The following is a 13,567-nucleotide window of genomic DNA, read 5'->3' on the forward strand; positions in this document are numbered from 1 at the left end:
GGCCTATCACTGCAATTCAGCCACATAATCGTGTTTTCTTAATGGCATTTGGGAGCTACCACTCCCAGCTTACCTCACAGTCAACATTGTGATTTCATGCTTGTAGAGTTTAGCAAACGCTAGGATTTACTACCACTTAAAGTCAATTGGAGGTTAAGTGATGAGATATGTAAAAAAGTGTGCTAAACTCACCCTTTTTCAGTGCTGTTGCACAGCACTAAACTCAGCGACTCCGGCCACCCACGGCACATCAATCTTTTACCAATGAGGTGCCGCTTGCACCTCTAAACTAATAGCTGTGCTATCGGTTGAGAGGTGTAAACATCACCTCATTCAAGGAGGTTGATATGCTGTGGGCGGCTGGAGCTGCTGAGTTTAGCGCTGTGCATCAGCACAGAAAGGGTAAGTTTAGCACCTTTTTTTTTTACCTATCTCATCACTTAACCTCCACTTGATAGTGATGGTTAATCCTAGCGTTTGTTACATGCTTGGATTTACCATAACTTTAAGCCATGGTGGGAATGGTAATTCCAAGGCTATTTTTTTAGATGTATGAATGGACTGCTGATTTCTAACCCATTCTAAAATCACTGGTATCAACTGATATAATCATTTCTAATTCTGTTATTTGAATACGTTTTATATTGATATGGTGATGTTTTCTATTTTAAACACTGTAAATGCAGCATAAGAAATTATCATCCTACTTAAAGGGACACTTAAGTCAAAATAATCTTTCATGATTCAGATAGAGCAAGCAGTTTTAAGACACTTTCCATCTTACTTCCATTTTTTTTGGACAGTCTTTTTATATACACACTTGCTGGGAAACAAGAACCTACTGAGCATGTGCACAAGCTCACAGGGTCAATGTATACTAGTCTGTGATTGGCTGATGTCTGTCACTTGATGCAGGGGGCCGGAAAATGGGAGAATAAATAAATTTGTCAGAATAAAAATCTACTGCTTATTTGAAATTCAGAGTAGGTGTTAAATCATTGTCTTTGTATTATACACTTGTTAATTATGCAATTCTACTGCATTGAGTGGTCCTTTAACATGAAACCTGTTATATTAAGGAAAAAACACAATTCTGACTGAGGGTGATATAGTGTAAGAGTAGTAGCAACTATGCTACTTCTGTTTGTTTCCTGAACCAAATCTCATGGTTGTTAGAGTATTTGGGGAACACAGTGTTAGAGACATGACCGTGCTTTGTGACTGTGCTTCTCACAGTCATACGGTTGTATTCCTGACTGAGAAAGCAATGGGTTTTCAACTATTTTTTTACACACATACACAGCTTCCTGGAATATGATATAAGTGCCGAGTATGAGGTGATAAGAGGGCTTATTGTGTCATGGTATGACACTTAGCATGCAGTAGTGGGTCATGTATGTATATATATATATAACATAATTTATGCTTACCAGATAAATTCCTTTCCTTCATGGCAGGGAGAGTCTCCGACTTCATTCCTTCCTGTTGGAAAATACAGCACCTGGCCACCAGGAGGAGGCAAAGACACCCCAGCCAAAGGCTTAAATATCCTTCCCACTTCCCCTATTCCCCAGTCATTCTGCAGAGGGAATAAGGAAAAGTAGGAGAAACATCAGGGTATAAAGGTGACAGAAGAAATAATATAAAAAAGGGAGCCACCCATCAAAACATAAATTACGAGCGGGGTCGTGGACTCTCCCTGCCAGGAAGGAAAGGAATTTATCTGGTAAGCATAAATTATGTTTCCCTTCCATAAGGCAGGGAGAGTCCACAACTTCATTCTTTACTGTTGGGAAAACTATACCCAAGCACCAGATGACACTGAATGAACAATGGGAGGGAACCGAAAAAAGAGGCAGACCCTATTCTGAGAGCAACACAGCCTGCAAAACTTTTCTCCCGAAAGCTGCTTCAGTCGAAGCAAACACATCAAACTTGTAAAATTTAGAAAAAGTGTGTAAGGAGGACCAGGTAGCCGTCTTACAAATCTGATCCATTGAGGCTTCGTTGTTAAAAGCCCAAGAGGAAGCCACTGCTCTAGGGGAATGAGCCATTATCCTCTCAGAAAGCTGTCGTCCCGCTGTCTCATAGGCTAAGTGGATGACACTCCTCAACCAGAAAGATATAAAAGTCATAGTAGCCTTCTGCCCCTTACACTTCCCCATACAGAAGACAAACAAAGAGGAAGATTGTCAGAATTCATTAGTAGCCTGAAGATAGAACTTCAAGGCACGAACCACATCTAGATTGTGAAGCAAACGTTCCTTCGCTGAAGAAGGATTAGGATACAAGGAAGAAACAACAATTTCTTGATTAATGTTACGATTCAACACCACCTTAGGGAGGAACCCTAGTTTAGTGTGTAAAACCGCCTTATCAGCATGAAAAAACAGATAAGGGGGTCACATTGCAAAGCAGAAATCTCAGAAACTCTGCGTGCAGAGGCAATACCCAACAAAAAAAGAACCTTCCAAGATAACAATTTAATGTCAACAGTATGCATAGGCTCAAACGGAGCCCATTGCAAAACACAAAGAACAAGATTTAGGCTCCAAGGCAGAGCCTCAGATCTAAACACAGGTCTGATCCCATCCGGAAGCTCAGCCAATCTTTTGTGCAGTAAAACCGACAGGGCCGATATATGTCCCTTCAGGGAATTAGCAGATAAACCCTTCACCAGTCCATCCTGAGTAAAGCTAACATTTTGGAAACCTTTACCTTATTCAAGGAAAAACCATGCTCTTCACACCAGTACACGTAAATCCTCCACACTTTATGGTAGATACGACGCGCTTGAACCAGAGTGTCGATAACTCTCTCAGAAAAGCCTCTCTTGGCTAAGATTAAGCATTAAATCTCCACACAAGCAGTCAACCTCAGATAATCTAGATTTTGATGAACGAAGGGACCCTGTATCAGCAGATCTTTGCGACAAGGTAACCTCCACTGAGAAGATGAGGACATCCCCACCAGATCCGCAAACCACGTCCTTCGCGGCCACGACAGATCAATCAGAATCACTGATACTCGCTCCTGCTTGATGCGAGCCACCACACGAGGGAGAAGCAGTAATGGATGGAAAAGATATACGAGTCTGACCCACCATGGTATTGATAGGGCATCTATCAGTTCCGCCTGAGGATCCCTCAACCTCGACCCATACCTGGGTAGCTTGGTATTGAGGCCGGGTTTGCCATGAGATCTATCCCCGGCATCCCCCACTTGCTGCATATCTCTGCAAACACCTCAGGCGGAGAGACCATTCCCCTGGGTGAAAGGATTTCCATGCTGAGGAAGTCCGCATCCCAGTTGTCCACACCCAGAAATGTGGATAGCTGACAGCATACATCTGTGAGTCTTCGCCAACTCTAGTATCTGAGACACTTCCTTCATCACCACAGAACTTCTCGTTCCCCCCTGATGGTTAATATAGGCAACCAAGGTTATATTGTCTGATTGGAATCTGATAAACTGGGAGCCACCCAGAAGGGGCCAAGCCAATATTGATCGGAAGGGAGGACTCCTCCTCAGTACACAGACCTTGAGCCTTCTTGACACCCAAAACGGCTCCCCAGCCAGAAAGGCTTTCGTCAATAGTCACAATATCCCAGGACGGTCTCAAGAAGCTTGTGCCTTGGGACAGATGATCTTGACAGAGCCACCAGGAGAGCGAGTCTCTCAACAGGTTGTCCAGCACGATCTGTTAAGACAGATCTGAATGGTCGCCGTTCCATTGTCTCAGCATGCATAGTTGTAAGGGTCTGAGATGGAATCTGGCAAAAGGAATGATGTCCATACAGGACACCATGAGTCCGACCACCTACATACACTGAGCCACTGAGGTCTCGAGGAGGCCTGGAGGGCAAGACATGTAGAAGTTAGCTTGCAATGTCTCTGATCTGTGAGGAATATTCTCATGGATATGGAGTATATTATTGTTACCAGGAAAGAGAACTATTTTCCAAGTTATCTTCCATCTATGTGATTGAATAAGATTGAGAAGGGACTCCGAATGTTCTTCCGCTAGATGAAAAGATGGTGCCTGTACCAAGATATTGTCCAGCTAAGGCGCTACTGCAATACCTCATGTTCTGGCAATGGCTAAAAGAGCTTTCAGAATCTTTGAAAATATCCTTGGAGCAGTAGCTAGACCAAACAGAAGAGCAATGAACTGGAAGTGCTGGTCCAGAAAAGCAAACCTCAGGAACTGAAAATGTTCCCTGTGTATCAGGACGTGAAGGTAGGAATCCTTCCGGTCTATTGTGGTCATAAACTGGAGATTGTCTCCATCTTGAAAGAGGGAACACTTGTTTAGGCACTTTAGGTCCAGAATTGGATGAAAAGTTCCCTCCTTCTTTGGAACCACGAAAAGGTTTGACTAAAACCCCAAACCTCTTTCTGCTCTAGGTACCGGGACAATTACTCCTAGAGAGGAGAAATCACGTACGCAACCTAAGAAGGCAGCCCTCTTTTCTGGTCTTGTAGACAGACTGGAGAGTAAGAATCTGCCCCTGGGCGGATGAGACTTGAATCCTATCCGGTATCCTTGAAATACAATCTCCAGGACCCAAGGATCCTGTACATCCTGGAACCAAGCTTCTGAAAAAAGAGACAGTCTGCCCCCTAATCGATCCGATCCCGGATTGGGGGCCGTCCCTTATTGCCGATTTGTTCTCGGCAGGCTTCTTTGTCTGTTTGGACTTATTCCAGGACTTAGCCGGCTTCCAATTACCCTTAGGCTGCTCAGACTTGGATGAGGATTGCTGTTGCTGTGATTTGTCAGAACCAAAGGAACAAAAATTAGACAATTGCCATCCCTTAGGCCTATTGTTCTTGTCCTGCGGTAGGAAGGCACCCTTCCCTCCGGTAACCATAGAAATAAAAGAGTCCAGCTCTGGCCCGAATAAAATCTTCCCCTTGAAAGGAAGAGAAAGGAGTCTGGATTTAGAAGTCATATCCGCAGACCAAGACTTTAAACAGAGAGCCCTGCGGGCTAGGACCGCAAAGCTAGAAGCCTTTGAATTTATGCGAATAATCTGCAAATTTGTGTCACAGAGAGTTCCATAAAAACATAGAATTTGATGGTAGATAAGAACCCAAAAGGCCCATCAAGTTTACCCATATTACATTTTTCCTTAGGATAGCCTTATGCATGTCCCAGGCATTTTTGAATTCCTTTATAGTCATTGTGTTTACCACCTCAAATGGATGTTTATTCCATGAATCTACCACCCTTTCTGTAAAAAATGCTTTCTCAAATTTCTCCTCAATCTGCTACCCTTCAACATTAGATTGTGACCCCTTATTTTGGCATTTATTTTTTTTGTGAAAAATGCTTTCAGCTTCTATTTTATTAAGTCCCTTCATATATTTGAAGGTTTCTATCATGTTACCTCTTTCCCTTCTATCCTCTAAACTATACATATTTACATAATAAAGTCTTTCTTTGTACGTTTAATATTTTAGACCATGTACCATTTTAGTAGCTCTCCTTTGGACAGCTTCTAGTTTATTTATATCTTTCAGAAGATATGGGCCCCTATTTATCAACCCGTCAATTTACTTGCATTCAACAGCACCAATACGCTCACCTAAGATCGCCTAACATCGCTGCCGCGGACCTGAATACGTTCTCCAAAGTTAGCAAAAATGCTGTCAAAAAGCCGCGCACCAAAGTTATTAACCCCTAAACCGCCGGTCCTGGAACCCACCACCACCTGCATTATACTTATTAATCCCTAATCTGCCGCCCCTCCACCGCCGCCACCTACATTATACTTATTAACCCCTAATCTGCTGCCCCTACACCGCTGCCACCTACATTATACTTATTAACCCCTAATCTGCTGCCCCTACACCGCCGCCACCTACATTATACTTATTAACCCCTAATCTGCCCCCCCAACACTGCCGCAACCTACATTATGTTATTAACCCCTAATCTGCCCCCCCTACACCGCCGCCACCTACAATTGAACTTCAATCCTATTGGCTGATTGGAACAGCCAATAGAATGCGAGCTCAATCCTATTGGCTGTTCCAATCAGCCAATAGGATTGAAGTTCAATCCTATTGTCTGATTGCATCAGCCAATAGGATTTTTTCTACCTTAATTCCGATTGGCTGATAAAATTCTATCAGCCAATCGGAATCTAAGGGACGCCATCTTGGATGATGTCATTTACAGGAACCTTCATTCGTCGGGTAGTCGTCGGCCGAAGAGGTTGCTCCGCGTCGAAATGTCTTGAAGATGGACCCGCTCTGCGCCGGATGGATGAAGATAGAAGATGCCGTCTGGATGAAGACTTCTGCTGCCTGGAGCACCATTTCGCCCCGGCTTGGATGAAGACTTCTGCCCGCCTGGAGGACCACTTCTGCCCTGCTTGGATGAAGACGTCTCCCGGTAAGTCTATATTCAGGGGGTTAGTGTTAGGTTTTTTTAAGGGTGCATTGGGTGGGTTTTATTTTTAGGTTAGGGCTGCAAAAGAGCCAACTGCCCTTTTAAGGGCAATGCCCATCCAAATGCCCTTTTCAGGGCAATGGGGAGCTTAGGTTTTTTTAGTCAGTATTTTTTGGGGGGGTTGGTTGTGTGGGTGGTGGGTTCTACTGTTGGGGGGGTTGTTTGTATTTTTTTTTACAGGTAAAAGAGCTGATTACTTTGGGGTAATGCCCCGCTAAAGGCCCTTTTAAGGGCTATTGGTAGTTTAGTTTAGGCTAGGGTTTTTTTATTTTGGTTTTTTTTTTTTTTATTTTGATAGGACTATTAGATTAGGTGTAATTAGTTTAAATTTCTGTAATTTGTTTATTATTTTCTGTAATTTAGTGTTTGTTTTGTTTTGTACTTTAGCTAATTTAATTTAATTTAGGTTATTGTATTTAATTTAGTTAATTGTATTTAATTTATTTAATTTATTTAATTATAGTGTAGTGTTAGGTGTTATTGTAACTTAGGTTAGGTTTTATTTTACAGGTACTTTTGTATTTATTTTAGCTAGGTAGTTATTAAATAGTTAATAACTATTTAATAACTATTGTACCTAGTTAAAATAAATACAAACTTGCCTGTAAAATAAAAATAAACCCTAAGCTAGCTACAATTTAACTATTAGTTATATTGTAGCTAGCTTAGGGTTTATTTTATAGGTAAGTATTTAGTTTTAAATAGGAATAATGTAGTTAATGATAGTAATTTTATTTATATTTATTTAAATTAGATTTAAGTTAGGGGGTGTTAAGGTTAAACTTAGGTTTAGGGGTTAATAAATTTAATATAGTGGCGGCGACGTTGGGGACGGCAGATTAGGGGTTAATAACATAATGTAGGTGACGGCGGTGTGGGGGGACAGATTAGGGGTTAATAAGTATAATGTAGGTGGCGGCATTGTAGGGGGGCAGATTAGGGGTTAATAAGTATAATGTAGGTGGCAGCGGTGTAGGGGGGCAGATTAGGGGTTAATAAGTATAATGTAGGTGGCGGTGGTGTAGGGGAGCAGATTAGTGGTTAATTAGTATAATGTAGGTGTAGGCGGTGTGGGGGGCAGATTAGGGGTTAATAAGTATAATTTAGGTGGTGGCGGGCAGCAGATTAGGGGTTAATAAGTATAATGTAGGTGGCGGCGGTGTCGGGGCAGCAGATTAGGGATTAATATGTATAATGTAGGTGGTGGCGGCAGTGTCGGACAGCAGATTAGGGGTTAATAAGTATAATGAAGGTGGTAGCGGTGTTGGGGCAGCAGATTAGGGGTTAATAAGTATAATTTAGGGGCGGCAGATTAGGGGTGTTTAGACTCAGGGGTAATGTTAGCGTGTTAGGTGTAAACTTAACTTTATTCTCCCATAGGAATCAATGGGATATCGGGCAGCAGCGAACATGAGCTTTCGCTGCTTTCAGACTCCCATTGATTCCTATGGCATCCTCCGCCTCCAGGGCGGCGGATTGAAAACCAGGTATGCTGGGCCAGAATAGTGCAGAGCGTACCTGGTAGAAATTTGTTAACTTGCAAAAGTAGTCAGATAGTGCCGAATTTGCATTCGGAACATCTGTAATGACGTAAGCATCGATCTGTGTCGGACTTTGACCGGCGGATCGTATGTTACGTCACAAAATTCTACTTTTGCTGGTCTGTAGGGTTTGATAAATAAGGGCAATAAGGCTCGCCACAATTATGCTGCGGAATTCCAGCGTATTTGCGGTTGACGGCTTGATAAATAGTCCCCATGGTCTCCAGAACTGTACACAGTATTCCACATTTGGTCTAACTAATGATCTGTAAAGTGGCATAAGAACCTTGCTATTTCTGCTACTAATACCTCTTCCAATGCAACCAAGTATTCGACTGGCCTTACTGGCTGCACTGCTGCATTGTGTACCAAATTTTAAATCATCTGAAATAATAATTCCCAAGTCCCTTTCTTCTTTAGTTACAGTCAGTAATGTACCATTGAGACTATAATTGGCCTTTGGGTTTTTGGATCCTATATGCATAATTTTGCTCTTGGTAATATTAAATTTCAGATCCCATTTATTTGACCTGTCCTCTAGTTTTTTAATATCACAGTTCATTTCATCAACCCCTCCTGGAACATCTACCCTGTTACAAATTTTGGTATCATCAGCAAACAAGCAAACCTTCCCCTTAGGCCCACTCCCAATATCACTTATGAACATGTTAAACAAAACAGGCCCAAGAATTGACCCTTGGGGAACACCACTAGTAACTGGTGCCTCATTTGAATGTACTCCATTAATTGAAACCCTCTGTTGTCTATCTTTAAGCCAGCATTCTACCCACTTAACAATCGTAGCATCTATTCCAAGGCAATACATTTTGTGAATAAGTTTGTTGTGTGGGACGGTGTCAAATGCTTTGCTAAAGTCTAGTTATGCAACATCTATGGCTCATCCCTGGTCTATTATTTTAGTTACATGGTCAAAGAAATCAATTAGATTAGTCTGACATGATCTTCCAACAGTGAATCCATGCTGGCCTTTGTCTTCTAAGTTGTTTGCCTGAAGAAAAGATACAAGTCTTTCCTTTAAAAGAATTTCCATTAATTTCCCTGCAATTGAGGTCAAACTGACTGGCCTATAGCTAGCAGAATCTTCCCTACTATCCTTTTTATGAAGAGGGACTACATATGCAATTTTCCAGTCTTTTGGAACAACTCTTGTTAGAAGTGACTGATTAAGTAAATCAGCTAATGAAGTAGCTATTACGGATCAACGTTCTCTTAGAACCCTTGTATGCATATTATCTGGATCCACAGACTTATTTACTTTTATTTTTCATAAAGCCCTTGAAACCTCTTCCTCTGTAAAAAGAAAAGTACTACTCACATTCAGCCAGATTACGGGTTTTGCGTTATGGCTGGCTCGCTAATAACTTGCAAGTTATTTTCACCGCTCACCTTTCATAGCGCTGCTATTACAGGTTTGCAAAAAACTGGCTTGTGCGGGTGATATGGTTGCGTTGAGCTCCATACCTCACCCAAATACAAGCAGTGTTTTGACGTGCTCATGCACGATTTCCCCACATCAATGGGGAGAGCCGGCTAAAAAAAAGCCTAACACCTGCAATCGCAGAGAGTGCAGAGAGTAAAGCTCCGTAACACAGCCCCATTGATGTCTAGGGGGAAAATAATGTATGTTTAAACCTAACACCCTAACAAAAAAGTCTAAACACCCCTAATCTGCCGCCCCCGACATTGCCGACACCTACATTATACTTATTAACCCCTAAACTGCCGCCCCAATGTTGCCGCCACCTACATAAATTTATTAACCCCTAATCTGCCGCCCCTAACGTTGCCGCCACCTACATAAATGTATTAACCCCTGATCTGCCACCCCCAATGTCACCGCCGCCACTGTACTAAAGTTATTGGTAGCATGCGCGAAACGCATCAGTTAGGAGCTTACCTTGTGTATCATGGTTAAGCCTGCTCCTGAATAAACAACTTTTGGATCTACCGAGAGACTCTGCACCTCTTTTTTTCTCATTGCTAAAGTTATTAACCCCTAAACCTCTGGCCTCCCTCATCACTAACACTAAATAAATATATTAACCCCTAACAAAACCCTAAGTCTAAACCTAACTCTAACGTAACCCTAACACTCCCTAACTTTAATATAATTAAATAATTCTAAATAAAACTTACTATTAATAACTAAATAATTCCTATTTAAAACTAAATCCTTACCTGTAAAATAAACCCTAAGCTAGCTACAAAATAACTAATAGTTACAATGTAGCTATCTTAGGTTTTATTTTTACTTTACTTTGTATGTATTTTAACTAGGTAGACTAGTTAGTAAATAGTTATTAACTATTTACTAGCTACCTAGTTAAAATAAATATAAAGTTACCTGTAAAATAAAACCTAACCTGAGTTACACTAACACCTAACATTACAAAAAATAAACACTAAATTACACAAAATAAAAAAAGAAAGAAATGATTAAAAATAACAATGAATTACTCCTAATCTAATAGCTCTATCAAAATAAAAAAGCCCCCCCCCCAAATAAAAAAAAACCTCTAGCCTACACTAAACTGCCAATGGCCCTTAAAAGGGCCTTTTGCGGGACATTGCCCCAAACAAATCAGCTCTTTTACCTGTAAAAAAAAAATACAAACAACCCCCCAACAGTAAAACCCACCACCCACCCACACAACCAAACCCCCCAAATAAAATCCTATCTAAATAAACCTAAGCTAACCATTTCCCTGAAAAGGGCATTTGCATGGGCATTGCCCTTAAAAGGGCATTTAGCTCTTTTACATTGCCCAAAACCCTAAGCTAAAAATAAAACCCACCCAATAAACCCTTAAAAAAACCTAACACTAACCCCCGACAATCCACTTACAGTTTTTGAAGACCTGACATCCATCCTCATCCAGGCGGCAGAAGTCTTCATCCAAGCGGGCAGAAGTCTTTATCCAAGCGGGCAGAAGTCTTCATCTAGACGGCATCTTCTATCTTCATCCATCCGGCGCAGGTCCATCTTCAAGACATCCGGCGCGGAGCATCCTCTTCTTCCGATGGCTGTTGAAGAATGAAGTTTCCCTTTAAATTACGTCATCCAAGATGGCGTCCCTTACATTCCGATTGGCTGATGAATTAAGGGGGAAAAAATCCTATTGGCTGTTGCAATCAGTCAATAGGATTGAGCTCACATTCTATTGGCTGATTGGAATAGCCAATAAAATGTGAGCTCAATCCTATTGGCTGATTGGATCAGCCAATAGGATGAAAGCTCAACCCTATTGGCTGATTGCAACAGCCAATAGGATTTTCCCCCCTTAATTCCTATTGGCTGATAGAATTCTATCAGCCAATAGGAATGTAAGGGACGCCATCTTGGATGACATCATTTAAAGGGAAACTTCATTCTTCAACAGCCATCGGAAGAAGAGGATGCTCCGCTCTGGATGTCTTGAAGATGGACCTGCTCCGCGCCAGATGGATGAAGATAGAAGATGCCGTCTGGATGAAGACTTCTGCCCGCTTGGGTAAAGACTTCTGCCGCCTGGATGAGGATGAATAAAAGTAATCATTTAAACAGTTTGCTATTTGTTTATCTTCTTCCACTACTATATCATCATTCTTGAGTCTAACTATCACTCTGTTAGTTTTTCTCTTTTCACTTATATATCTAAAGAATGTTTTGTCACTTTGTTTTTTTACAGATTGTGCTATTTCCTCTTCTGCATCAGCTTTAGCCTTCCTGATTAACTGTTTTGTCATATTTTGTTGGGTTCTCCATTTTTCCTTATCCTCTTCTTAGCTAGTGAGTTTGAATTTTTTATAGACTGTCTTTTTTGTCTTAACTGCATGTGCTACTTCTCTTGAAAACCATATTTGTTTTCTTTTTCTTTTACTTTTACAAACAAGCCTAATACAGTGTTTAGTTGCATCTAGAATAGCATTTTTAAAATATTCCCACTGTTCTTGTACTCCTGTAACCTGTTAGCAATTCTCAGAGCCTTAATTCTCTCATGAATATCCCCTAGGGAAGTCTCCACCTTAATGAGCTCCGACAGAGTGTTGCACCAGTAGGTAGCTGCTCCAGCAACCGCGGCTACAGCTGCTGCTGGTTGAAATAAAAACCTTGTATGTTGAAACATCTTCCTCAGAAAGGTTTCCATTTTCTTATTCATAGGCTCTCTGAGAGAGGAACTATCCTCCAGGGGTATAGTAGTATGCTTAGCCAGTGTAGAAATAGTGCCATCCACCTTAGGGATGGAGCCCCATAAGTCTAACTGAGAGTCATGGACCGGGAATAATTTTTTTAAAGTAGACGAGGGGGGAAAATAAGTTCCTATTCTTTCCCATTCGTTACTAATAATGTTCGCCATCTTAACTGGCACAGGAAAAGTCAGAGGGACCTTCCTGTCTTCATAAACCCTGTCTAGGGATCTTAGGTTACTCATGGGAGAGTAGCTTCTGGAACCTCCTTTAATAAAAAACGCAGATGCTCAATTATAAATTTAAAGGAGGGTTCCTCCGCAAAAGGAGGTTTAGAAACTGAAGACTCCGACTCAGAAAGTTCACCCTCTGAAGCTACAGAAGTTAACTCATTCTTAGATAGCTGGGACATAAGGATCTGACATATATTTAGAAGACTCTAAGTCAGGAGAACTATGTTTAACCTTTCTTTTGTGTTTGTTAGAGCGAGGTAAGGCACTCAGGGCCGCAGACACCGCTGATTGTAACTGTGCGGTAAAGTCCGCAGGAAAAAAGCCCCCTCCAGATGGAGGATTAGTTGTGCTGTGGGGAACTGCATGTAGAGCGGGTAGGGAGAGGGTAGTAATCTCTCAGGATCCAGATTCCTGAGAGGTAGTCCTCCATAGCTAGGATATATTCACAGAAGGACAGACAAAAAGTAAACACATTATTTTAAAAAATGGCACCTTTATAATCCTAATGGCTGGGGCACTCACCACCTCCTCTACCCAGACAGCTAACAGAGAAAACGCTCTCCTTGGAGCAATGTTCGCAGCAAGATCATAGGAAAAACAAAAAGACTGCACCTGGTCACGTAGTGCGTAGGACAGGACTTCCCCTGCTATGAAAAAGGCGCCAAGCTATTATGAGCTGGGCAATACACACCAAAACAAAAGTGAAGCCTGTTTGTTCAAAGCCAAAAGCACACAGTCTATGAACCCAAAAAACACTCACATAAAAGCAGTTATAAATAACCCCTTGCTGTTGAAACAATCTCCCTGAAGGAGATATTAACCCTTGATCTTATCGAGGCATAAAGGAGCCACACTGTAACCCTGTATAGGAATGTATATATAAAACAATCTTACCTCCAGGATCCATGCTGTCTACCAACTCCTAGAGTGACGAAAGGCAAAGAATGACTGGGGGACAGGGGAAGTGGGAGGGATATTTAAGCCTTTGACTGGGGTGTCTTTGCCTCCTCCTGGTGGCAAGGTGTTGTATTTCCCAACAGTAAGGAATGAAGTCGTGGACTCTCCATGCCTTATGGAAGGAAATATATATATATATATATATATATATATATATATAGACACACAGACAACCATATAGAACTTAA

At 41.5% G+C, this 13,567-nt stretch overlaps 1 protein-coding gene across 1 annotated transcript in view; it reads right to left on the reverse strand.

The window, feature by feature from the left end:
- Positions 1-13,567, reverse strand: part of GALK2 (galactokinase 2) — a 672,315-nt gene that overhangs the window by 205,789 nt on the left and 452,959 nt on the right. The window lies entirely within an intron of this gene.

This window comes from Bombina bombina, chromosome 6 (genome assembly GCF_027579735.1).
Source record: "Bombina bombina isolate aBomBom1 chromosome 6, aBomBom1.pri, whole genome shotgun sequence".
In the NCBI taxonomy this organism is placed as follows: domain Eukaryota; kingdom Metazoa; phylum Chordata; class Amphibia; order Anura; family Bombinatoridae; genus Bombina; species Bombina bombina.